At 41.6% G+C, this 24,755-nt stretch overlaps 1 long non-coding RNA gene and 1 pseudogene across 1 annotated transcript in view; one reads left to right on the top strand and one right to left on the bottom strand.

Annotated features, from left to right (window-relative positions):
- The window catches only part of LOC111970319 (receptor-type tyrosine-protein phosphatase gamma-like), a 227,927-nt pseudogene extending 208,656 nt beyond the window's left edge, over window positions 1-19,271 (bottom strand).
- LOC139028395 (uncharacterized) overlaps window positions 1-24,755 on the top strand; it is a 285,368-nt gene that overhangs the window by 83,333 nt on the left and 177,280 nt on the right. The gene's annotated exons all lie outside the window — the stretch shown is intronic.

The raw sequence follows: 24,755 nt of genomic DNA, 5'->3' as shown, positions 1-24,755 counted from the left end.
TAAAATATATTTTCATTTGTTTAACACTTTTTTGGCTACTACATGATTCCATATGTGTTATTTCATAGTTGTGATGTCTTCACTATTATTCTTCAATGTAGAAATCCGTAAAAATAAAGAAAAAACGTTTAATAAGTAGGTGTGTCCAAACTTTTGACTGGTACTGTATAGTGCGCTACTTTGGGCTCTAGTCAAAAGTGGTGACCTATAAAGGGCATAGGGTGCCARTTGGGATGCACCCTGCAAAAGCGGCAGAGATCATGTGATCCTACAGTAAATAATACAACAGACAGAGTTGACTTCTGTTCTCTCTGTTTGAATCTGCACGGGAAAAACTGGCACAATAATCTGCTTTAGTTACAGTACACTGGCTTGCAACAGTAGCGGATTAGTGGACTGCAGAGTGTATTATGGGGACATGTCAAAAATCTGCTGGTTTATATTTAGTTGATGTCCTAAATCTTCATTGTAATACTGTTTACAATTAAAATACTATTAGAAAACAACAAGGCCAAAGGAAWGTCTGATTTGAGTTTGTGTGCGCAGCGCCATTGTATCTGCTTCTCAACCCTTCATGTTCACATAACCACATCCAACTCTCTTCCATTTTAGCTAGAATCACATCAAGTTGCTGTCTGAATAATCCAGTAGTGGCTTTGAATCCTTCCAGCTATAGTATAGCAAGCCACATCATGTACCATGATCAAAGTKTTTCCCACCCACTACAATGTTTTAAACAGTCATATACTGTACWTGGGTGGTAGGTCATTGTTGTATGTACACCCAGAGGCACTGTTCCTTCATTCCAAGCTTTTAAGCTTCTAAGAGGTTCGGTGGTTGTCTGTAGTTCTGTTGGACACTTCTAACCTTCTACCATGATTGACATGATCCAGTTGAGAGCAGCATCTTCATCTATGATGTCATTTCTTCATTAAATGACAGATTCTATGTGTGAGCCAAACACAGAGGAAGAGAGGATATCTCCCAAAAGCAAAACCTTAAAAAACAAGTTTTGTTGTTCAGCATTCCCTATGTTCTGTACGTAAACATTAGCTTGTATTCAAATAAAGTGTTACCATGATGGAAATCAGGCCTAGTTATTGTGTATCAAGTCTAATGGACTCTCCTGACTTAAGAACTGACTTAAATCCAAACATACATATAAGCCTACCAACCAGAGACTTCTCTCCACAGGGACTGCAACTCGATGAGAACATTGCTAGATGTTTAGTGAAAGCATCAGACTGTGAGAGACTGCTCTTGTGGAATTCCTGGGAACCATGTGGAGAACAGATGTGCAGTAGACTCAGGCCGGCTGGCAGCTGATGTCTGTGTGGCAAGCCTAGCTGCTATCCCAGTTTGTCTCCCATGAAGAATGCCCACTGTGCTGTGAACAACTCACCCACCGACGGTTACAGCACATCACATCCAGCTAGCACATGTTTACATGGCAAAGTTCCCGGTCTATATTTTTTTGCATATGGTTAGAAACTCTCCGCTTGTGTTTACTCTACTTAAGTAAGTGTTTATAAGAGGAAAGGCCACCATGTTAAAACCCATCCATTTCCACAGACAAAACCTCACTGAGCTGAAAGGTGAGAAAACGGTACGAAGAACAGTGAGTGAATTGAGGGGGGCGGGAGAGAAGAGAACAAGATGCCAAAAGAAGTGTGTGTGCTTTTTCTCATTCCTCAGGCTCTTCCTCTCCATCTCCAGCTGGAGACGATGTTTGTGTTGACCCTCAGAACTATACCACCCATAGGCCTGCCAGGAAAAAAAGAGATTGCTAAAATCAGCCAACGATGTGGTGATGGGAACACAGCCCCAAGACTTATACATAAACCACAACGAATTAATAGTCAAACAAACACTAAACGGCTCTCAAAACCAACCTCAATGGAAACAGGTACAATGCTGTGAAGAAACACAGTCATAGCATTAATTATGGTCACAGTCATAGCATTAATTATATTACGTTACATGCTTTTATAGATACTGTTAACCCTTCTTGAGATCCATCATCTTTCATTTGTGCAAGATCAAGCTTCAGGAGAAAAGAAGCTTAGTAAGCTAGTCAACCACTCAGATCAGTGTTACATCTTCATCTCAACGACACACAGAGCTGACATGAGCTGAGCTGGGCGTCTGACCAATCCCTGACCTGGATGCCTGCTACCTGACCAATCCCTAGTAAGGTTGCCCTRCACTTGGGAAGAACTCCTGGTCAGTAGTAACTTGACCGGTCAAATATCACTAGGGCAAAGCAGCAGCTTTGTTGTTCCTCAGAGAATCTTAGATTAGTTCCACTGTCAGTACAATTGTTTACAGAATACCTTTACTGAGATCACTTTTTGTAAACATTGACCAGATTTACTACTCTGAAACTAAATCTCTCTGACAGGGATCTGATTCACACAAGGAGCATCACAAGTCCAGCCATTAGACCCAATTGGGTCATGTAAGTCATGTAGTCTCCAGCAAGCCCATTTTCCCCTCTCCACACAGTGTGGTGGGAAAAACCCTAACATCCTGGCATTTCCTCTGTACTCATAATGGTACTGTTGATGACCCAGTATTCTATTGTGTMACTGAGGAAAAACTTGACCTCTTTTGTCAAGCCCCACTGTAAGACTTCCTGAGGGGTCGTTCCACCTCAAAAAGCAAAWGAAAGAGGATTTGAATCCTATCATTTAAAATGGCCAATTTCATTGCAATCATTTAGCTTAATATCTAAGAGMTCAAATTATATGTCAACAAAATAAAGTTGCACCAATGCTAATATTATCTGTTTGTAACTACAGAAATCATTTCAGAACGATCTGTTATGGTGGGTGTCATGGCTGCAGAAATGACATGGAACGACCCTGAGAAGTCAATGTTGAACTAAGTTATTTTTAAACTACACACTTCAATGTGTGCTCTAAAAACAGAACAGACTTGTTTTTGATATGCACTGCTTATCTACTGTTAGTGGTATAACATTAAGGACCCAATGTCTCCTGGTCTTGACTTGCAGTCATCTAACTAACTAACGATATGCATCAGCCGTTGGTCCACCCAGTGGATTCATTCAGCCACAGGTAAAAAGCCTGTTTGTTTTGCTCACTGATTAAAATMACCTTTGAACAAATCCCAAACTGTAGCTTTAATGGTGTGCTGTGTTCAGCTCTGTGATTAAGTGTATCGGGGGCTTTGGTGAAAGCCATTAACCAGATTAGACACAGAGGGGGGTAATGACAGCTCACACACATCTKCCTGCTTTCATTCAAAACAAGCAGTTCAGCCCGCCCAGCGCTATATGTACTGTGGATAAAATATTCAAATCCTAAACTAGAGTCTTATGTCAGCAAATGTGCGACCCGCCCAGAATCAGGCTCTCTACTAGTAAACTCTACAGGTCTCTACTGGACTGTACTGGAGTCTACTCTACAGTACTGAACTCTCCTGGGCTTCACTGTGCTGTACTGTACAGTACACTCCCTGGCCTGMTCTGTGTCCCCTATCATCATCAAACAGGGATACAGTCCATGCTCCTGGGCATACATATAGTACACAGCAACAAATACTGTCACAGTGAATTTATTGGGAGTAAAGTGATGCTGTCAACGTGTGGCAATTACAGTGCTAAAGTGCTGGGTGCTTTCCAGGTCATTTCTCGGGCCATTGTCAGGAGTTATGACTCCCTGTATGAATGGTACAGCTATTGATTTAGAAAACAATTCTACTGTAGCGACTAGCCTATTGTGAATAATATCACACATCCACAGCACATCATTGAGATGTTCTTGACGCCTGCAGTCTGTGATTAACCTGGACGACTGACATTAATGATGAAAACTGTAAATACTGTAGGCATCTGCCCACAAATAAGGATAGTCAATAACACCCAAAACAGGCCCTTGTGTTTGCCAATGACACGTTCATTCTTCATTATCATTGCAACGTTTAAGGCATTCCACTATACCACATGTGAATCTGGTCAATTGCAGGTTTTTCTTTCTTCACTATAAACTATTCCTTTAGCAACCTGTAGCACCATCTAGCCAATTTGACCTTGCAGTAACATCAAATAATGTGGTTCTTAAAAAGCTGATTGAATATATTTAAGAAAAGTTTTCCTCAAGTACAGCCTCTCTTTTTCCACTGCCGCTGCTGATGAGGTGTTTAGRCTGGCTGCCAACTGGCCAGATGACTACATTACAATTATGGCTATAAATTCTATAATACAATACCAACATAGTAGAGGAGTCCAACAGCTCTATACATAGTGCACTCTTTTTGACCAGATCCSTATGGYCACTGGTCAAAAGTAGTGCACTATATAATGAATAGGATGCCATTTGGGACACAATCAGTCTATATCTCTACACTATGCCTGCCTGCCCTGCAGCCCTCCTCCCTTCCTATTTAACTGGCCTTTGATGTTAGTGGAGAATTGATACTGCATGGCTGGGCTTATGGCCACGATGAAGAGAACCATGAAGAGGGATTCAACTGATGGCTRTGTACAGCAGGCAGTTACTGTAGGTCTACAGTGTGCACTAACCACTCCAGCTGATACAAGTGTAAATTGAACGTTCCACTGAATGCACTTTGTATGACGCATGTTGTGTAAAGGGAAGGAGCCATTATGTTCTGAAAGAAAGAACATACGAGTTCCTCTTCACAACGAGTAATACATTTCTTTCAGTACGCTGGGAGTGACAGTAAGTACCGTCCTTTCATCTTTGTGCATTCAAATCAAYTCAACGTTTATGGTCACGTACCCAGTTTTGTAGATTGCATCGCAGGTGTAAGCTCTGCAGAGTCCCAACAATCGTATGTTCCGAGTGTCAGGGGCAATGGAACGAGACCATGTGACGCGACTTCCGCTTTTGGACGTTAACAAGGCAACACTCCATCTTAACTCCTCCTCCACATTTACTGGATTGGTTGAACAGTGCAGAAGAGAACCTTCCCCGYCAGTATTTTTTCTTCTTGTCAAGACCAGTATGTAGGGGATCTAGTTTCAGGCGTTTCTTTTACGCCTGCTACGTTAGGTTATTGCAGGTGCAACAAAAWTTTTCTAGCTCCAACAGTGCAGCAATATCTAGCAAYGATCCAACATACTGTGTGAACTTCTTCCCTTTTAAATGTTCTGCTCTCATCAACCAAAAACATCAAACAAATCAGGGAGAAAAGGATACACTGAAACCAGGGCCTAAAATCATCAACCGCCAAATGTGGGGAGATTTTGGCATTGGCAGGTAAGAATGTTTAATTCACCAGCCCCGTTGGCAGGTCACACTCAGGGCTCTACAGTGCGAGCATTTCATAAACATTATAAAAAGTCAAGTATGGGCACATGTGAGTAGTGATTTATAGAAAATAAATGCTGCAGTAGTTGTTTTCAAAGTATTTCTGACATTTGTTTCAATTCTGGAAACGCACAAAGATATAGAAATCCTAACGTTATAGYTATCCTACCTCGCGCAGCAGCACTGCCTGGCTGGCTGGGGGTCTGTGTGCACTGTCAATTAAGTGCTGAAAGATTCGTTTTTAAAAGCAATGCGCACAGGCATACAAGTTGGGTTACATTAAAGTGATACTTTATCTTTGTGTTTCTTGGATATGTATAATGTTTTGTTCACAAGGTAGGTTATTTTTCAAAGTTTGAATTTGCTTCCACTGCTAGCGAAGAGAACAGACGTCTTTGGCATCTACTATTCAGATTCTCACAGACACACATGAAGACTTGAGTGGCCCCATTACCACGTTCACCTTAAATGGTGCAGTTGACATTTGTCTCATCTGATATTTTGGTTAGACACAGGTCACAAGATATTACATTTAATTCAGAAATGTACCACATTGCATCTTACTAGTAATAGATTCCTTGTTTTAGAAACATTACTAAGCATAATCATTCATTTAATTTTGTGTTTTGTGATGTAATTAATGCAAAACATATTTTGGGTGGTAAAAAATCGGAGTGGCTGGTAGATTTTTTTAATCTACTTGCCTCAGTGACTGGCAGAAGAAAAAGGTTGCTTTAGGACTTGACCAAAAGTAACCTTTTGTTAAACTCTTATGTTGAATATTGTGAATATTACATGGTCAACGTTACAGGAAGTATATATTTCTGCCTCATCATATTACTGTTTTGCTGAACAGTGGCACTACTCAGAACGGAAATGTAATGATATTTTGTTACCAGCCATCTTTACATACTCTTTTACCCACTTCATATGGGGCAGGTAGCTTAGCGGTTAAGAGTGATGGGCAGTAACCGAAAGGTCACTGGTTGACTCCCGAGCCGGCAAGGTGGAAACATCTGCCATTCTGCCCTTGAGCAAGGCAGTTAACCCACAACAACTGCTCCACTGGTGCCGATGACGTTGATTAAGGCAGCCCCCTGCACCTCTCTGATTCAGGTGAATGGCTCAGTTAGTTGATCATAACAAAGCAGAGGGATGAGAGCTCTGGATCCTACTGGTGTTCCAGATTAAAAGGTCTGACCGTGCCATGGGTGGGCTGGCCTGAAGAGAACAGCCAAAGTGACAGAGATCTCAGTGCGCAGAATTGATGATTATACCTCGACACAGGAGAGGTGACAGCCTTCATTTCTACAAGAGCAGTAGCACTGTGAAAGTCAACGACCAAAATGACCAATGACATAGAAAGAGACCCATTCAATACACCTCAATGAACCACCACTGTGTTTTAACAGCCCATAGCTTTCTACACTGATGTTTGTGTGTGTGTGTGTGTGTGTGTGTGTGTGTGTGTGTGTGTGTGTGTGTGTGTGTGTGTGGTGTGTGTGTGTGTGTGTGTGTGTGTGTGTGTGTGTGTGTGTGTGTGTGTGTGTGTGTGTGTGTGTGTGTGTGTGTCTAGAATCCCCAGCTAGGTAATCATCTGGCTGGGGAGGGGAGAGGTTGTCTCTGCTGTGATAAACACACGTGTCACATGACTGGGGACTAATCCTGTCAACAACAGACGTCCACTATCAGGCCAATAGCTCCTCTAACAGTGTGATGGGTAGGCAGGGAGCGATGCACACAGCGATGTGACCAAACAACCTGCTTACTTGTCCCCCCATAATCTGGTGTCAGGCTTATTCTGAACTGGATATGAAGTTAGGATTACAAAACAGGCTGCTTCTTTCAAATTTGTACTGTTCTACTATTTCACATCCAGAATCTAGATCCCATTTTTTGGTTAGCAACTGCTACTTTTTGACAGTTTGACAATAAATGAGAGCTATCTTTTGTTGAGAGAAGCCTGAAACAATGTTATTGAAATATGAAAATAACAGAAGAAAAGGTCATGATATTCAAATGTGTGGTTAATTACGGCTGCTACTAGAGGGTGGTTGGATGTTTGTGTTAGGGGAAGTGAAACATTTGCATTATCTCCACAGGGGTTATGTCAACAGCATGGATATGGAGCCTTCTCTACTGCACACTAAACACTGCTCTCTCTGCCTCAAAAACTAACTCACTCAGCACTTCTTCCCCATCCATTTGGGCACAAATATTCACAACAGAGGCTATTGTCATTCATGGTTATATAATATTTTACTTTAACTTCATCATAAGTCATGTCATATTACACAAAAAACAAAACAAAAAGTGAACTTCTCAAAGAGAATTCTAAAATCTACTAAGTGACAGGTGTTGGGTCCAACTCATCCAGGAAAAGTTGTGGTCCGTCTGACTGTAGTTACTTCCTGTGATATGTCACTGGGATAATATCATGACATCGTGCAAATGCCTTGCTGCTTACATCTCCAGACTTCACCACGGTGATGACTGCGATCTGAAATGTGCATCTGTAAATGTTCACAAACTTTGTCCACTCAGAGTACATTTGAGCTGATCACAGTGACTGGCGCAAAGTACGCACACAAACACAGGCATGCACACATACAGTAACTGCACACACACACGAACACACATAGTCATGCACACACACACGTACCCAAATACACATTACACATACACACAACAGAGGGCGCTGCAGTGGATAGCAGCAGTCTTAAAGCAGTCTTTTTTTTTTACTTTTTACTTTTTGATCAAACATAATTTTGTCAGAGAAAGAAAATCTAAGCTTCCCATCTCGGTAAAACCGAAGTCAAAGTTCAGTAGCAAGGTCCAGCTAGCTAAAATGTTGCAAAATTTAAGTAACTTGGCCAGGCCTTCTCAACTCTTGAAAGGTTTGAAACATTGTAGTTAATTGTAGTCTCAGTTAATGATATTTGATACATGGTTCATTGATACTTTTGGATGGTTTGGATATGTGTACTAAATAGCCGTGTACTTTTTTCTTTTTCAAAAAGGCAAACACCAGTGAATGGGGACAGCACCAGTTTTTGTACTCTGCAACCCAGCACTGCCTGTCCACTGCCCCCAGCCCATAACCCACACTGAACTGCAGTGCAGAATGGGAAACCATCTCCATGCCGGACATAGGAAGCTCTATCCTGGGCCCACCTCCAAGACCTACTCCTCACTAACGCCACAGAGCAGCAGCAGTAGTAGCAGGGGTGTGAGAAGGAAGGAAAGAGCTGTAGACTCCGGTCGTGTCACATCACTCACAAAGGCATTGCAAATGACTACAGACGTCAAGATCTGGAGAACGTCATGCACCGAGTCACCAGCTTGTCCCAGAGGCAAAACATTTCAGACTCTCCTCCTTTACTATGATTCCCTTTCCTCACCACACTGCTCTCCACAGACACTCCTCTAATTTCCCCCTCTCTTCACAGGGCCATGGCACATACAGCAGATTTCATGGATGAAATATCACCAAAACTCTGGGAGGAATTCGATCACCAGCTGAATGACTTCAAACATGACTTCAGGAAGAGGACATGGAACAAACGACTGGGACCACAGTGAAATTAACATCTCAGGAGTCAGACACTTTCATGTTTTACACTTTTGTTGTTTACGTCTGTTTTTTTCGCAGACATTTGTAATGTACAAATAATTACATTTGTCTGACACTTTAATTATATTTAATTGACACGTGTTGTTTACATGTCTGTTCTCAGCAGACACTTCTGTGTTGTATTGTGGTTTACTTTCAGAGCCCTGATGCAAGAATAAAGGTTCATTTTTGTATACTAAAAAAGCTCTGTTACTTCATCTCAATACAAGGTGTTTCAATGCATTCTTTTTGAACATCAAGTGCTGACAACATTGAGAAGAGCTGTGTTACAGACTTTACAGGCTTTCTTCTACTTGTGTGGTGTAGTTCAATCTAATCTTAATCTTAAATCTAATCTTAAAGCACAGTGAGATATAATCAAGTTTCATTTTATTAACAAGATTAAAACTAATTTTAGTACAAAGTACTTTGGTTCACAGTGCACACAAAGAAGAACTGTGAGTCTGTGTGTGTCCATCAAGGGTGTGTGTGGGTGAGCAGTCCAAACATAGGCCTATTCTGCATGATTGGCTGGCCTTGGGTTGAGTAGTTGTCCTCTCCTTACCATGTCTTCCTGCAATGGCACAGGTACAGGGAGGGAGAGGAAGAAGTCCCTGAGCTTGTTTCTTGTTTCACTTGCAAGCAGTGTCGCCCTGGCACGAGAGTCTCCCTGGCTCTTGGAGATTGTTGTCCACTGCCACAACCATGCTCCACTCTCCAGGTTGGTAGTTGCCAGAAGGGAGGGTCATGTCACCAAAAGCAGGAAGCACGTATCTTGCATTCAGCTCATGAGCTTTATCCGTGGAGGACAGGTAGTTGTGGAGGGCCACACATGCCTTCACAATGTCCTTAGCCTTTACACTAGATTGGCCGATCAAGAATCCTCATCCTTGCAGTCATGATGCCGAATGCATTCTCTATGACTCTATGAAAACGAGAGTTGCGGTAGTTGTACTGTCGTGGCCAAAAGTTTTGAGAATTACATAAATATTAATTTCCAAACAGTTTGCTGCTTCAGTGTCTTTAGATATTTTTGTCAGATGTTACTATGGAATACTGAAGTATAATTACAAGCATTTCATAAGTGTCAAAGGCTTTTATTGACAATTACATGAAGTTGATGCAAAGAGTCAATATTTGCAGTGTTGACCCTTCTTTTTCAAGACCTCTGCAATCCGCCCTGGCATGCTGTCAATTAACTTCTGGGTCACATCCTGACTGATGGCAGCCCATTCTTGCATAATCAATGCTTGGACCCGCCTCTTGAGGATTGACCACAAATTGGGATTAAGGTCTGGGGCCATGGACCCAAAATAATGATGTTTTGTTCCCCGAGCTACTTAGTTATCACTTTTGCCTAATGGAAAGGTGCTCCATCATGCTGGAAAAGGCATTGTTCATCACCAACCTGTTCCTGGATGGTTGGGAGAAGTTGCTCTCGGAGGATGTGTTGGTACCATTCTTTATTCATGGCTGTGTTCTAAGGCAAAATTGTGAGTGAGCCCCCTCCCTTGGCTGAGAAGCAAACCCACACATGAATGGTCTCAGGATGCTTTACTGTTGGTATGACACAGGACTGATGGTAGCGCTCACCTTGTCTTCTCCGGACAAGCTTTTTTCCGGATGCCCCAAACAATCGGAAAGGGGATTCATCAGAGAAAATTACTTTACCCCAGTCCCAAGCAGTCCAATCCCTGTACCTTTTGCAGAATATCAGTCTGTCCCTGATGTTTTTCCTGGAGAAGTGGCTTGTTTGCTGCCCTTCTTGACACCAGGCCATCCTCCAAAAGTCTTCGCCTCACTGTGCATGCAGATGCACTCACACCTGCCTGCTGCCATTCCTGAGCAAGCTCTGTACTGGTGGTGCCCCAATCCCGCAGCTGAATCAACTTTAGGAGACGGTCCTAGCGCTTGCTGGACTTTCTTGGGCGCCCTGAAGCATTCTTCACAACAATTGAACCGCTCTCCTCGAAGTTCTTGATGATCCGATAAATGGTTGATTTAGGTGCAATCTTACTGGCAGCAATATCCTTGCCTGTGAAGCCCTTTCTGTGCAAAGCAATGATGACGGCACATGTTTCCTTGCAGGTAACCATGTTCGACAGAGGAAGAGCACCACCCTCCTTTTAAAGCTTCCAGTCTGTTATTCGAACTCAATCAGTATGACAGAGTGATCTCCAGCCTTGTCCTAATCAACACTCACACCTGTGTTAACGAGAGAATCACTGACATGATGTCAGCTGGTCCTTTTGTGGCAGGGCTGAAATGCAGTGGGGATTCTGTTCATTTACATGGCAATGAGGGACTTTGCAATTAATTGCAATTCATCCGATCACTCTTCATAACATTCTGGAGTATATGCAAATTGCCATCATGCAAACTGAAAATTAATATTTGTGTCATTCTCAAAACTTTTGGCCACGACTGTAGGTACACCCAGGTTCATTGACATGGACACCTGTGAATGAGAGGTAACAAGAGAATATGTCAGATATAAAATATTGCCTATTTGGTCAACAACAATAAAACACCATACCCTTTTCCAGGAACCATATTCCAAAAGCCTTGATAAAATTGTATTTCCCATAGAGTTGCATACATGTATGCCGTAACAAGGGAAAATTAAAAAAAGTGAAATTGATTCCAACATTCTATTATCAACATACCTGGATAAGGGCGTATGAGGTTCTCATGTAGGGGGAAAGCTGCATCTCCCAGGAAAACTTTTGAATTGGCAGTGTGGTACATGGCAGAACAGCAGGTGGTGGTAAATTGAGGGTCTTCTGCAGCAGTTTGGATCCAAAAGAACTCTTGAAACACTCCACCATCGCTCTCTCGGCAGTACGCCCCTACATCTGTCTCGTGCCTGTCTTGCTAGGTAAAGCAAATCTTGTAGATCCCAGTTAAGAGTCTCTCTGTGTCACTAATATATTCTCCTGCACGTCTCTTCCTTGTTTGGCTGTAGATGGCTATTACCAGCTCATCGCCCTCCAATGTCCCGGGGTGATATTGTCACGTTCCCTCCTTTTTTTCATTTTTCAAGTGAACATCTTTTAAGGGAGTATGCAAGTACACTCGGCTAGGTGCCACCCAAACCGAAGCATGCCAACGCCTTTAAGGGCTCCTGACCAATTCTGCTATGTTGTGTGGGGGGTTTTCTACACTGATCTTAACTTCTTTTGTACATAATGTCTCCACCATAATTTCCATCTTTAACTCTGCATAACTGGAAAAGGTCCTGTAAGTAAGCATTTTACTGTTAGTCTACACCTGTTGTTTACGAAGCATGTGACAAATAATACACGTCCAAGGTAGAGTCTCTCAGCCTTGGAAGTACAGCAGGCCCTCGGGGTCTCAAAGTACATTATGATAATGTTTATTTTTTAAAAAGGATGCTTTAAATTTCAGCCTGTTTTGGTGGGATGGAGTTTTGACCTGCCTGGTGCTATCACTAGGCGGTACATTTGTTAATAGACCAATAAGAAAGAGTTCCAAACCTCTCTGCCAATAATAGATACTTTTCAGTTTTCCCCTCCCCACTCCGAAATAATTATTGCTTGAGAAATTGCTCTTTCCAAAGAAGCAATTTTTGTTTCTTTTTGACCATTTTAATTGAAAACAATCACAGTAAGGTACTTAATTGTTACCCAGAAATGATTTTATATTGAGATAAAAAAATAGCTGCACTGGATCTTTCTAAAGTGGTAAAAATGCTAGCATTTAATGAGGAGGCTGTTCACTAGGACTAAGAGCGGCTGCACTGTCGGAGTGAGACGCTTTGCTTGCTGATCTACAGTTGAAGTCGGAAGTTTACATACACCTTAGTCAAATACATTTTAACTTAGCCAAATACATTTAAACTGACATTTAATCCCAGTACAAATTCCCTGTCTGTCAGTTAGGATCACCATTATATTTTAAGAATATGAAATGTCAGAATAATAGCAGAGAGAATGATTTATTTCAGCTTTTATTGCTTTCATCACATTCCCAGTGGGTCAGAAGTTTACATACACTCAATTAGTATTTGGTAGCATTGCCTTTAAAATGTTTAACTTGGGTCAAACGTTTCGGGTAGCCTTCCACAAGCTTCCCACAATAAGTTGGGTGAATTTTGGCACATTCCTCCTGACAGAGATGGTGTAACTGAGTCAGGTTTGTAGGCCTTGCTCGCACACGCTTTTTCGTTCTGCCCACAGATTTTCTATAGGATTGAGGTCAGGGCTTTGTGATGGCCACTTTGTTGTCCTTAAGCCATTTTGCCACAACTTTGGAAGTATGCTTGGTGTCATTGTCAATTTGGAAGACCCATTTGCGACCAAGCTTTAACTTCCTGACTGATGTCTTGAGATGTTGCTTCAATATATCCACATAATTTTCCTCCTCATGATGCCATCTATTTTGTGAAGTGCACCAGTCCCTCCTGCAGCAAAGCACCCCCACAACATGATGCTGCCACCCCCGTGCTTCACGTTTGGGATGGTGTTCTTCGGCTTGCAAGCCTCCCCCTTTTTCCTACAAACACGTGTCATGCACAAAGTAGATGTCCTAACTGACTTGCCAAAACTATAGTTCGTTAACAAGAAATTTGTGGAGTGGTTGAAAAACAAGTTTTAATGACTCCAACCTAAGTGTATGTAAACTTCCGACTTCAACTGTATTTGCCTACTAGGAAAACAAGGATATCTACTAGGAAAACAAGGATATCAAATCAACAGAAATCAACTCAGTTTGTTTGCTTGTGGTGTGTGTTTACAGTCAGAGACATGCCAGGCTTGAGGTCTCAGGCTATGTTCATTTCATTACACCTGCCCCTCAAGCAACACTCATGAATTGTGTTGGGGAGGAATGCACTTAGCTACTGAACTGTGTACTCCATTGCTCGTAGCTTTCAGCAAGATAATTCTACACTTCATTCCAACTCCCATATTGCATCATTCTGTGAAAGATAGGCCTACTGTACGTACCCTCAGGTGACAGTGGGGTTGAGTGCCATAACCTCATGTTGAACAGAATCTTTAATTCCACTGTGTGTTTTTGGCTTAATACATGTACACTGCGTAGTCAAATTTAGAAAATTAACGAGTAGCATACAGATACTTTGAGCAATTATAGGTCCGCTGTTGCCTTGGTAATATTTATTTTTATTCAAGTCAAAACAGGCAGAGTAGGCAGGGCTTTCCACTTGTCCAGTTCAGGGGTTCCCATCTGGCTCCACAAAGACAAGAAGAGTTTGGCAAGACAAACTATTTGGAACGGTTAATAAGAGGACTGTGATATTCCTGAAAAGACTTGCTTTCCACAAGGTGAGTCATGGTGTCAAAAACCTTCAAAGCCAGTCTTTGGAAAATTCATTGCTCTGGAAGAAACACAACAATAGTTAGCATAAATCACCAGACCACAATTTTGATTCCAAAGATGGAAAGCTTGGGTACATCTCTGTTGAGGTTCCTACTGATAAAGTATGCTAAATTGTGTTTCTGTTTCGGCATGGAAGAGACATGAAAGAATGACCAACTGATCTCCGATAGAAAAATGTGCATTTCGATCGATGTGTCCAATTACTTTTAATGCCTTTGTTTTATCGATCCCGTTGGCTTTCAGTTAAATGATTTACTACCTCTCAATATGCTGGTCAGGGATTGGAGAGGAGAGGCAGAGACGCGATGGGGAGGAAGAACCATCCCTTTCTGATTTCATTATATTGGCAGCCACTCAAACACAACGGAGCTTAGGCCTCATTAGGCATGAGGGAAGCAGACACTACAAAGAATGCAATACACAGTATTGKATTAAACAAAGAATGTCTGTAGGCTGTTTACAAGAGCTCCTTAAAGCCGAAATCCACAAAAGATCTGCGCCACTGGCCGCACCACCATTGTTATTGTTTTTGTTGCCGAGGATCATGCAGCATGGTAAAAGAAAATGCAGTACATATTGTGCTGTTCGATCACTTGTGCAATATGTCTAAGGGAGAAAAAACTGTGTTGGTTGTTTGCAGTAACTTCTTAGTTGTTGTATTACCCACCCAAACAAACGTGGCAGTTTCACCATTAAGGATTGCAGCAGCTTCAAGGTAGTGTGTGTGTGTGTGTTGTGTGTGGGTGTGTGTGTGTGGTGTGTGTTGGTGTGTTTGGTGTGTGTGTGTGTGTGTGTGTGTGTTGTGTGTGTGTGTGTGTGTGTGTGTGTTGTGTGTGTGTGTGTGGTGTGTGTGTGTGTGTGTGTGTATAAGGCTGTTTTGGCCCGTCTTAGGTATCAGTCTGTCAGACTGACATCGCAACACTCTGTACAGGTTCAGCCTTTCCCTGTCAACAACTAATAGCATGGAAAACACACATACACACACACAATCATAGGACGGAGAGCACATGCAGACACACAGCTGTGTACACACACGCAAACACTTCACAATGTCTTAGACACAGCTAAGACACGCATACACAATATCAGGTTCATTTGATGTATACTACATAAAGCACACTTATTGGATTTCCAAATCTCCTTAAATATCACTTACTCATGTGAGTTACATAAGATACTCTCATGTCATGTAAACATATAACGATAGAACACAAAGAGAATTCCAAAACAAAGGAGAATCATGTCCTTGGAAAACCCAACCCTTCCAAGTCAAAATAATCCAACAACCCTCCATTTTATTCTAGCCTCCTTTAAACAAGTGGGAAACAGATTCAGTGTTGAGAGTTACATTAGCAGAAAGGCCCTTCACTGTGCTTAACTCTCTCAGCAGAGCTGGGCCATATCAAAAAGACTCTGGAACCTTCTAAACACAGCCAACATCAAGAGACTTTTGCATCTAAGGACAGCATAGAGTCGATCAAATCAACAGAGGCAAAACAGTAGTAACCTTGCCAAATACCAAAATATAAGATGTGCCTTTTTCACTTCAGACATGCATTTAAGACAGGGCTTGTATGTACTGTACTCCTATATGACTGGCTCCTTGATTTGTATTTGTCAGTATTTTAAAAACCTTACGTTTTGCTCCCTCATCTATACAGAGAACAGCGTGGATTACCGAGAGTACCAAATCCTCCATGATGCTTCAAATCAAATCACATTTTATTTGTCACATACACATGGTATTGCGATTGTAGCAAAATGCTTCAATCACTCCATTGTTTGATGTGAGGGGAGGTGAACGTGATGTGTAACCAGTGAAGGACTTCAGATATGAACACTGCTTTGTTTAAACACGGGATGAAATACTGTAGCTTGGTTTCAGCTTTGCTCTAATAATATAGTGAGAACGAGTATATCTATCAAACCAAATCAATAGAGGGGTTACTGTTTTAGAAAATGTTGAGAGGCTCTTGCAGAGAACGACAATAGCCTACACTAGCAAAAGAGTAAACATCATCAGTGACAAGAACGTGCCTCTTTCTGAGACTGTTTGAACTTTGAAGTGCTGTGAGCGATCTCCCCATAGCATTCCATCACAACAACACATTATGTAACATACAGCTCACACACATTGAAAATGAACACATTAACAATACCCATCCATTAGGGATATTCCCACAATAACAGGACAAACATTTTATGGGGACTAGGTCTTTAAATGCCAAGGGCCATCTACATTGATTGAATAACAGCAACAATAGCACATTAAAAATCACAGTCAAAAGACAACATGAGGAGACAGAGAAAGGGCAGGATGTATATCAGGTAAACCCCTGCCAGAGAATTACCCTTTCAATTCTCCATACTGCCCTCTACCCACCCAGAGCAGTAGCTACTGACTCTTCAGCCGTAAGCTCAGCTAACTTGACAGCTCACATCAGGGAGAGATTGTTTAAGAGAAGGATGGAGGAGGGGATGGAGAGACAGAGGACAGTCATTGATATGTCTGAGTCCTTGAGTGCAGCAGTATTAGTCCTTTAGTAAGAGTGCCTTATTGCCTGGACATTCATCACTGTTCTAATGAAGTTTAAGGAGGAGAGTGGATGGAACACAGAGCATATTCTCCTGGCTAGAGTATGGCTCTCCTCTCTCTCTGGAGGTCTGGACCTGTATAAAGTGTCTCAGAGTAGGAGTCCTGAATGATCTAGAATCAGTTTGGCCTTTTAGATCATCACAAATAAGATTATATGGGCAGGGGGTTGAGGACTCACATTCTGAGACACTTTATGAATACGGGATCTAATCTGAATGTGTCTCAGACAGTACCATAATCCTCCTGCTTTTCTTCCTCATCTCTGTAGCTTGGGTGCTCATAGGACAGGTGATGGGATGCCGACGGTGCAAACCAGATGTGACCAGGGGGATATGGTGATCATCTTGACAGATAAATATTCTGGATGGTTCAACTTCCGTTCTATGTGGCTGTGAGTGACCTGCTGAAAAGGACCTGTGACAGACAGGACACAACTTATGGAAACTGAAACCATGTAACTATTCTGTGTGAATCTTGAGTAATGTTTTTTAAGATATGCACATCCATGGCAGCAGTATCATTAGCGTCTGTCCAGTGGCTGGGCCCCTCCCTGATTTTGTCCTAGAAAATGTTATTACTGTTCTCTCTCTCATCCCTCACCTCTTCATCTCTCACCCATCTGCCTGAAAAGCTCCTATGGGACCAACACTACAATCACATTGGAAAACTATTACATGATTGATGACTGAATCTCAATATGTGACTTGTTCAGCCTCTTATACTGAGGAGATGTAGCAAAGAATAGCAGAGTTTAACTTAGAGCGCAGCTGTGCAGACAACAGGTCACTGCCTTAAAAACACAAGTACAATGTTATAACAATGTAGCTATGAAGCTGTAATAAGCTGACATGCATGTTTCATTTAAAGTTCACAATGGGAGTTTGTAACTTTCCATCAAGGTCATCAACTATGACACACTGTTTAATCTAGAAACCACAAATTGCAGCAATGTAATGGCATGAGTGCATCCCCTTGGTTTGCAACCATATTCTCACGTTGAGAAGTCTATACTCAACAACCAATGTTAGCCTTTAGTACTGAATTATATGGAGACCATCGGTAGGCAATTTTGTATTTCTAGGCTGTCATCCTATTCACCATTCACACGAGTAAAGGACTGAACTGCCTCATTAAGTGTTTGTGTACTTAAAGGCTATATGCACTCAAACATGTCATTGTTTATGTTTAGCACTCAGAATTATAGCCTAGCCTTTCAAAGTCGAAGGCTTTGATGGTGCATTAAAACCTCGGCTCTGGACGGCCATGCGCGGGGAGCGAAGGAATTTAGGAGACGTGATCCCTCGATTCGTTCTCTGGACACCGGCCAGGTTCCAGTCCCACTGTTACATCACTACATACTGTATGTGTGCATCGATCAGACCTGCTAAAGTACCGGACAGACACAGACGCCCTGTCACCTTCTGTATGAGCTAAAAATCGCGCAAAATCTTCTCGGGTGGTTTACTGAAACCATTAGAACATTTTATAGCGTAATATTTCCCATGTGTGGTTACAACAGGTTAAACATGATGTATGCATAGACTCATTCTTCTCCATTGTCATTTTAATTATGTTGAATTGCTGACAGGAGTAGCCCATTTCAGCAAGTCACGTTATGTATGTAGGATGAATGTCATCTCTTCCATGCGTGCGGCAGTAGCTATAGCAGCAAGTCTTCTCGTCCTGTTATCTTTTCGTGATTGGGGTAACATAACATTGGCAATGTTATTCCCCTTGATTACATGACACATATAAGAACACTGTTGCCTACATATGCATGACACACACTGCGATGAACATTGTCAAATATAATACAATATTGCAAACCATGCAACGACTTACCAGGATAGCAGTGGGTAAACATGGCCAATGCTGAAAACATTAAGGATAAGGTCCACCAGTGACTAGATTCCAGTATTCGCCGCATGTCAGAATAGTCATCGAGAGCAACAAGAAGGCAACGGGTGACAAAGTTTGAGGTCTACAAAATTACATAAACTTGATTGCAGAAAACACATGTAAACCACATAGGATTTGAACACAACTGCAACCCCAAATTGAGTTTAGCTTGATGGTAATTCACTTGAAACCAATTCAGCATATGTTTCGAAAAATATCTATGGATGCGGAACGCAGATAAATAGTTGTGATAGTCCGCCACATGCAGACAGGCTTTCTTTTCACGGAGAAAAAGTAAATCCTAGAGGGAAAGTAAACGAGTCCGACTCAATTTCGTAAAACTTGAAGAGAAAGTGTTCGAATAATACTGATTGTATGTGTTCGTCCATTCAGCGGTGACTCGCGCGGTCACTTAGATTTATTGTAGAGAGAATGTCGCAAAGGCAAAGGCAGCGCTGGAAGCGTTCCATTCTTCCATCCAGGAAGTAGCGGCATGCATGTGAGGGTTCTGGCGGACCGTTTAGAATAGATCGAGCTGCACCGGCGGGAGGGAAAATCAGAGCTCGGGATGCTGGATCCTAGCGCCGTCTTTTGGAATTCTAATAAACCTACAGCAACACTAAAACGTTGGGTCAAGTTCTTATTTTCATACAAATCGCTTTCTACTCGTGATAACTATTTTTCTACAACTACAAATTGTTTTCTACGCGTGATAACTTTTTTTCTACGACTACAAAGTGCTGTCTACTCGTGATAACTTATTGTGGATAGTGAATTGCATTTGTGGATGGTGATTTACATTTGTGGAAAGTGGTTTACATTTGTGGAAAGTGATTTACATTTGTGGATTGGTGATTTACATTTGTGGATTGGTGATTTACATTTGTGGATTGGTACTTATTTGTACAGATCATGATACACGAATACAACATGCACAATTCACAATACATTTGGCATGATATTGTTCCCATAGATATGGCCTCTGCAGAAATGTGGGCATTCATACTTCTTGCCTTGCGGAACAGTGCAGTGCTGTTGAGCAGAGCTGTTGTGAAGGAAGTTGTCAAGGAAGTGGGTTTGTGTTTATGCAGGACCCCTTCACACACACACACCTACCATCAACCAATCATGTCAATTCAGAGCTATAAGGAGACCTCTGCATTGTTACAAAATTCAGAGGAGCTCAATTTGGCCTCTGCATGCCTCCGGAGGCTATGCAATTGCGTCATACCCTCCATACCGACTCTTTGACCACTTTTTCGGATCAAGCATAAATTGTCTCTAACAATGCGGAGGGCTCCGTAAAGCTCCGCATTGACATGATTGGTTGACAGTAGGTGAGGGCGGGAGGTCCTGTATAAACACAAACTCACTTCCTTGACAACTTCCTTCACAACAGCTCTGCTCAACAGCTCTGCGCTGCTCCGTGAAGCGCAAGAAGTATGAATGCCCTGACTTCTGCAGAGGCCATATCACCGTAAATGCTGCACAGCCAATGCAGAGGGCAGATTGACCATGCAGCGCCTTTTAACCATGTTACATTTAAACTTCCAGGGGATAGGGACGTCTCAATTCCCCGGGTTGCAGGGACACTGACAAAATGTAGGTCTACTGGAGTATGTGCAAACTTTGCCCACTAGAAGGAGAATAAATACAAACTAAAGCAACTGCCATTTGAATGGATTATTCTSTAAATACTTATTATTACGATAAACATAATGATGATCTTATTCTGCAAGGACCAGCAGAAAATACCACAACAAAACATGCCATTCAAAAAGTTTATGAAACCTTTTGCAAATATTATGTGAGTACATTTTATCTACTTCCATTGACTGGTGAATTGACCAGAGTTCTTACATTGTCAAACAGACGAAAGTGATAAGACTCAAACTGTTTTTAAACACTCAGATACAACTGTTAAACGTTCACAGTGTTCCTCAAAATCATGACCACCTTGTTCATTATCTGTATTCTCTCAGTCATGAATTTTCCAATGTTGCCCTTTCAGAAACATGGTTGGCTGAAGAGACGTCTCATTATAATGCTGTTCACCACTGTTGAACATCAAGAGTGGGAGGAGTGTCCATTTTTGTTGAAAAACGTTTTCAATTCTTTGTAAGAGAGGACCTCGCATTTACATCTGATAACATTGATGTTGAATCTCTTTTCATAGAAATTCCCTCCTGTTAATTTTTTGGTGGTAAAAAAGTGGTAATTGGATGCATCTATTGGCCACCCGATTCTGACAATGGTAGTTTCATTGAAATCCTTGCATCAACCTCGGATTGTATTAATGTTGATGATAACATGTGTTTTATATTGGGGGATTACAACATAAACTGATTTAAAAGTGAGAACCACACTGACATCTGACTTGTTGAATACTTTATACTCCAGCTATGTATATCCAGCTAAGCTCACAAGAGTTACTAGTTCATCTGCAACCCTTATTGATAATATTTGTATACACTCTTTGAATAATGTGGCTAATATAGGTATACTTTATACTGACATTTCTGACCACTTTCCACTTCTCTTTGGCAGCTGGAAATGAACAGATGGGAATGATTAGTAGCATTCGATGTAGAATATTTAACAAAAGTAGTTATTGATTGATGATGTTTCATGGGAAAATGTTTATAATCAGGCCGATGTGGACTCACATCTTTCAATTCTGTATTTCACCACTACCACTACTTCCCTTAGTTAAATCATGTAAGAGAGCAGCAGAAGGTTCTAGAAACCTTGGTTTACAACTGGTCTTAAAAAATCTTCAGTTAAAAAGAACTAGTTGTGTAAAAAGTTTATCACAAATCCCTCTACCCTGAATTCTGCTAATTAAAAAAAAAGTATAAGAACAAATTTACTCACCTACTTCAGATATCCCCCAAAATATATTTTAAATAATAAAAGTCAACTTGGAAAATCATCACTCAACTGTTGAATAAGAAAAAGCCATCTATGCCATCTCAATGTATTGTTGGAAATAAGACCTTATAGTGATCCTGATGTTATTTCATGTGAATTGAATCACTTTTTTATGAATGCGGGTTAAATTAAAAAATTTGGGTGGTGATTACTGATCAATTAATTTATACATTTATAATTAGTAGGTTTTGTTATCTTACATTTAAAAGATTTAGATGCACTATTGTAAAGTGGCTGTTCCACTGGATGTCATAAGGTGAATGCACCAATTTGTAAGTCGCTCTGGATAAGAGCGTCTGCTAAATGACTTAAATGTTTTGTTATCTGTTTTAACAAACCTTTTTTTTTGTGTACTTATGTAATGTATATCGTTTTTTTGTGGTGTGGTTTTCATATAAGCCCTTGGGCTGACCAACCACACCTGCACACCGTTTAATTATTATTATTATTTAATCTGTATTGTTATTTATCACTTGTTTTCTTTGGTGCAAATACATTAAACTTAAACTAAACTGTTCAAACAGAAGCCTCATCAGAGCTATGTTAATGTGTACATTTTTCTCCAGAGTTTACAGGAGAACTCTGGAATGTAAACCACTTTACTGTACGGTATGTTGATCTTTACGAAGTGACAAAATAATGATTATAGTTTGGTAATAGTAGGGCTAGTTTCTAGTTTATTATGCATCTGTAATTAATTAATTGTTTGACATTGTGTGTTTGTCATTTAGCTGATTGTCAAATAATGAGCTTATGGCTGCAATGGTGGCAATAATAAMGCCAGGATAATTCCTCCTGGTGGTTACACAGTTGCACACCGATTATTGAAATGTCTACATTTAGAACAATGATATCACATTCAGAATATGTTTGGTTTCCATCAGAGCTAGTATTATTCTGCCGTCTTGACATCTAGTTTGCATAGTAATGCCGTTTGAGATCTTGGAGTCCAAAATCAGTGAAATCAATTAATTTACATACTGCAATGTCCTTACCTGACATGGTCCACACTGTCCTCAAGACCTTATTCCTTGGGGGAGAATGTATTAATGAATGCTAGGTAATTCTATTACATCTCATTTGTTATATTGCTATACTGTAACATATTGAAGAGAGAGTGTAGTGTTTCATAGTGGTGCTTCTGTGTTTCTTCCCACCCGTAACCCATTGAATATGACCCTCAGGAGACCCCATAGTGTGATGGTACCTTCCTTTCCCAGACTCCCACTGTCAGAGCTGTAAATGGAATACATTATAAGCATTTATCATCCTGACTATAATCAGGTATGCGTGTGTATTGATCAGAGAGGTCTCTAAGGTACAGTGTGACACAACCCAGGTCCACAGCACCACGGACAGTAAAAAGAAGTGCACTACATAGGGAATAGGGTGCCATTTGGGACATATCTACAGAGACAGAAAAGGTGGAAATCAGCAAGACATTTAATTTGAGGAATCTAAATTCCTCATTTAATTTCCCTGTTCTCAGCGGGGCTGTTCAGGACTATCACAAGGGCCCTCTGCTTTCAACGTGGGCCATCTGCCTCCTCCTCTATTAAAAGCCTGCCTCTGTGCCTTGGCTCTCATACTATATGGCTTCTTCACTCTGCCTCTCAGGCCCTGTGGTTCTTTCACATGGCCCTCCTCTCCTCTCACATTCCTACAAGTTCCACTGTAGCATCACACAACACCACTTATAGCCAATGATGCAGGCCCACAACCGATTCCCCTATCACACAGCTTCCCTAGTCTATCTCGCAGGCCATCCTCTCTTCTCGCACTCATCTAGGTTAGACCACTACATCGACAAAAAACACTATGTGTAGCCAATGACCCAGAGCCCTCAGTCTGCCTCCTATGCCCTCCTATAAAAGCCTGCCTCACACAAGGCTTCCTCAGCCTTCCTCTCCTCTCACACTGCTCCAGGTTGGTTGGACCACATCACAGCACAACTTGTAGCCACTAACCCAGAGCCCTGTAATTGCGTGTCTGGGATGATATTCTGAACCACAGCTAGAACCTCGAAGATCAGAGGCACAATTTAAGAATGCGACTCTGAACTGGCTTGTGGTCCAGGTCATGATCCTGTGATGTGGTTTGTGATGTTGCTGCCTTGTGTAGTAATATGCCACATACAATTGTGCATACCGTCCTGATTCAAACCCTGCCACTCATATTGTACAGAGCCTCTGTGATCTTTGAATCCCAGCCTTGTTTTATGTAATGTGTGTAGACTTCTCGTCTCTTTCTCTTCTCTCCCCGCGGTTATGCCTGCTTCCTCCTTTCTACATTTTAAGACCTTGTGCCGATGATCAAGTTTTTATATCAGTGCAGGGGGAGTTTATTTTTTATCTATGAAATCTGCTCTCTCTTTCTCTCTATCTCACATACCTTGTAGCCATATACACTACCGTTCAAAAGTTTGAAAGAAAAGCAATTTCTTTGTCCATTAAAATAACATAAAATGTATCAGAAATACAGTGTAGACATTGTTAAATGTTGTAAACGATTATTGTAGCTGGAAACAGCAGATTTGTTATGGAATATCTACATAGGCGTACAGAGGCCCAATATCAGCAACCATCACTCCTGTGTTCCAATGGCACATGGTGTTAGCTAATCCAAATTTATAATTTTAAAAGGCTAATTGATCATTAGTGTCAACTCTCCACCTGCCCGTTACTCTTGGGGTGAAAATCTGAGGTGAGGCTGACCGAGACCCCCAGGCGCTCCATCAACGCCCTCCAGACCCTAGGCGTGAACTGGGGACCCCGATCAGAAATTATATCCTCAGGCACCCCGTAGTGCCGGAATAAGTGGGTGAACAGGGCCTCCGCAGTCTGTAGAGCCGTAGGGAGACCGGGCAAAGGAAGGAGACGGCAGGACTTAGAAAACCGATCCACAACGACCAGGATCGTGGTGTTTCCCTGTCACGGAGGAAGATCCGTCACGAAATCCACCGATAGGTGTGACCACGGCCGTTGTGGAACGGGTAGGGGTTGTAATTTCCCTCTGGGCAGGTGTCTAGGTGCCTTACACTGGGCGCACACCGAGCAGG

This window comes from Salvelinus sp. IW2-2015, linkage group LG11 (assembly GCF_002910315.2).
Source record: "Salvelinus sp. IW2-2015 linkage group LG11, ASM291031v2, whole genome shotgun sequence".
Taxonomy (NCBI): domain Eukaryota; kingdom Metazoa; phylum Chordata; class Actinopteri; order Salmoniformes; family Salmonidae; genus Salvelinus; species Salvelinus sp. IW2-2015.
This window is presented reverse-complemented; position numbering and strand designations above follow the sequence as displayed.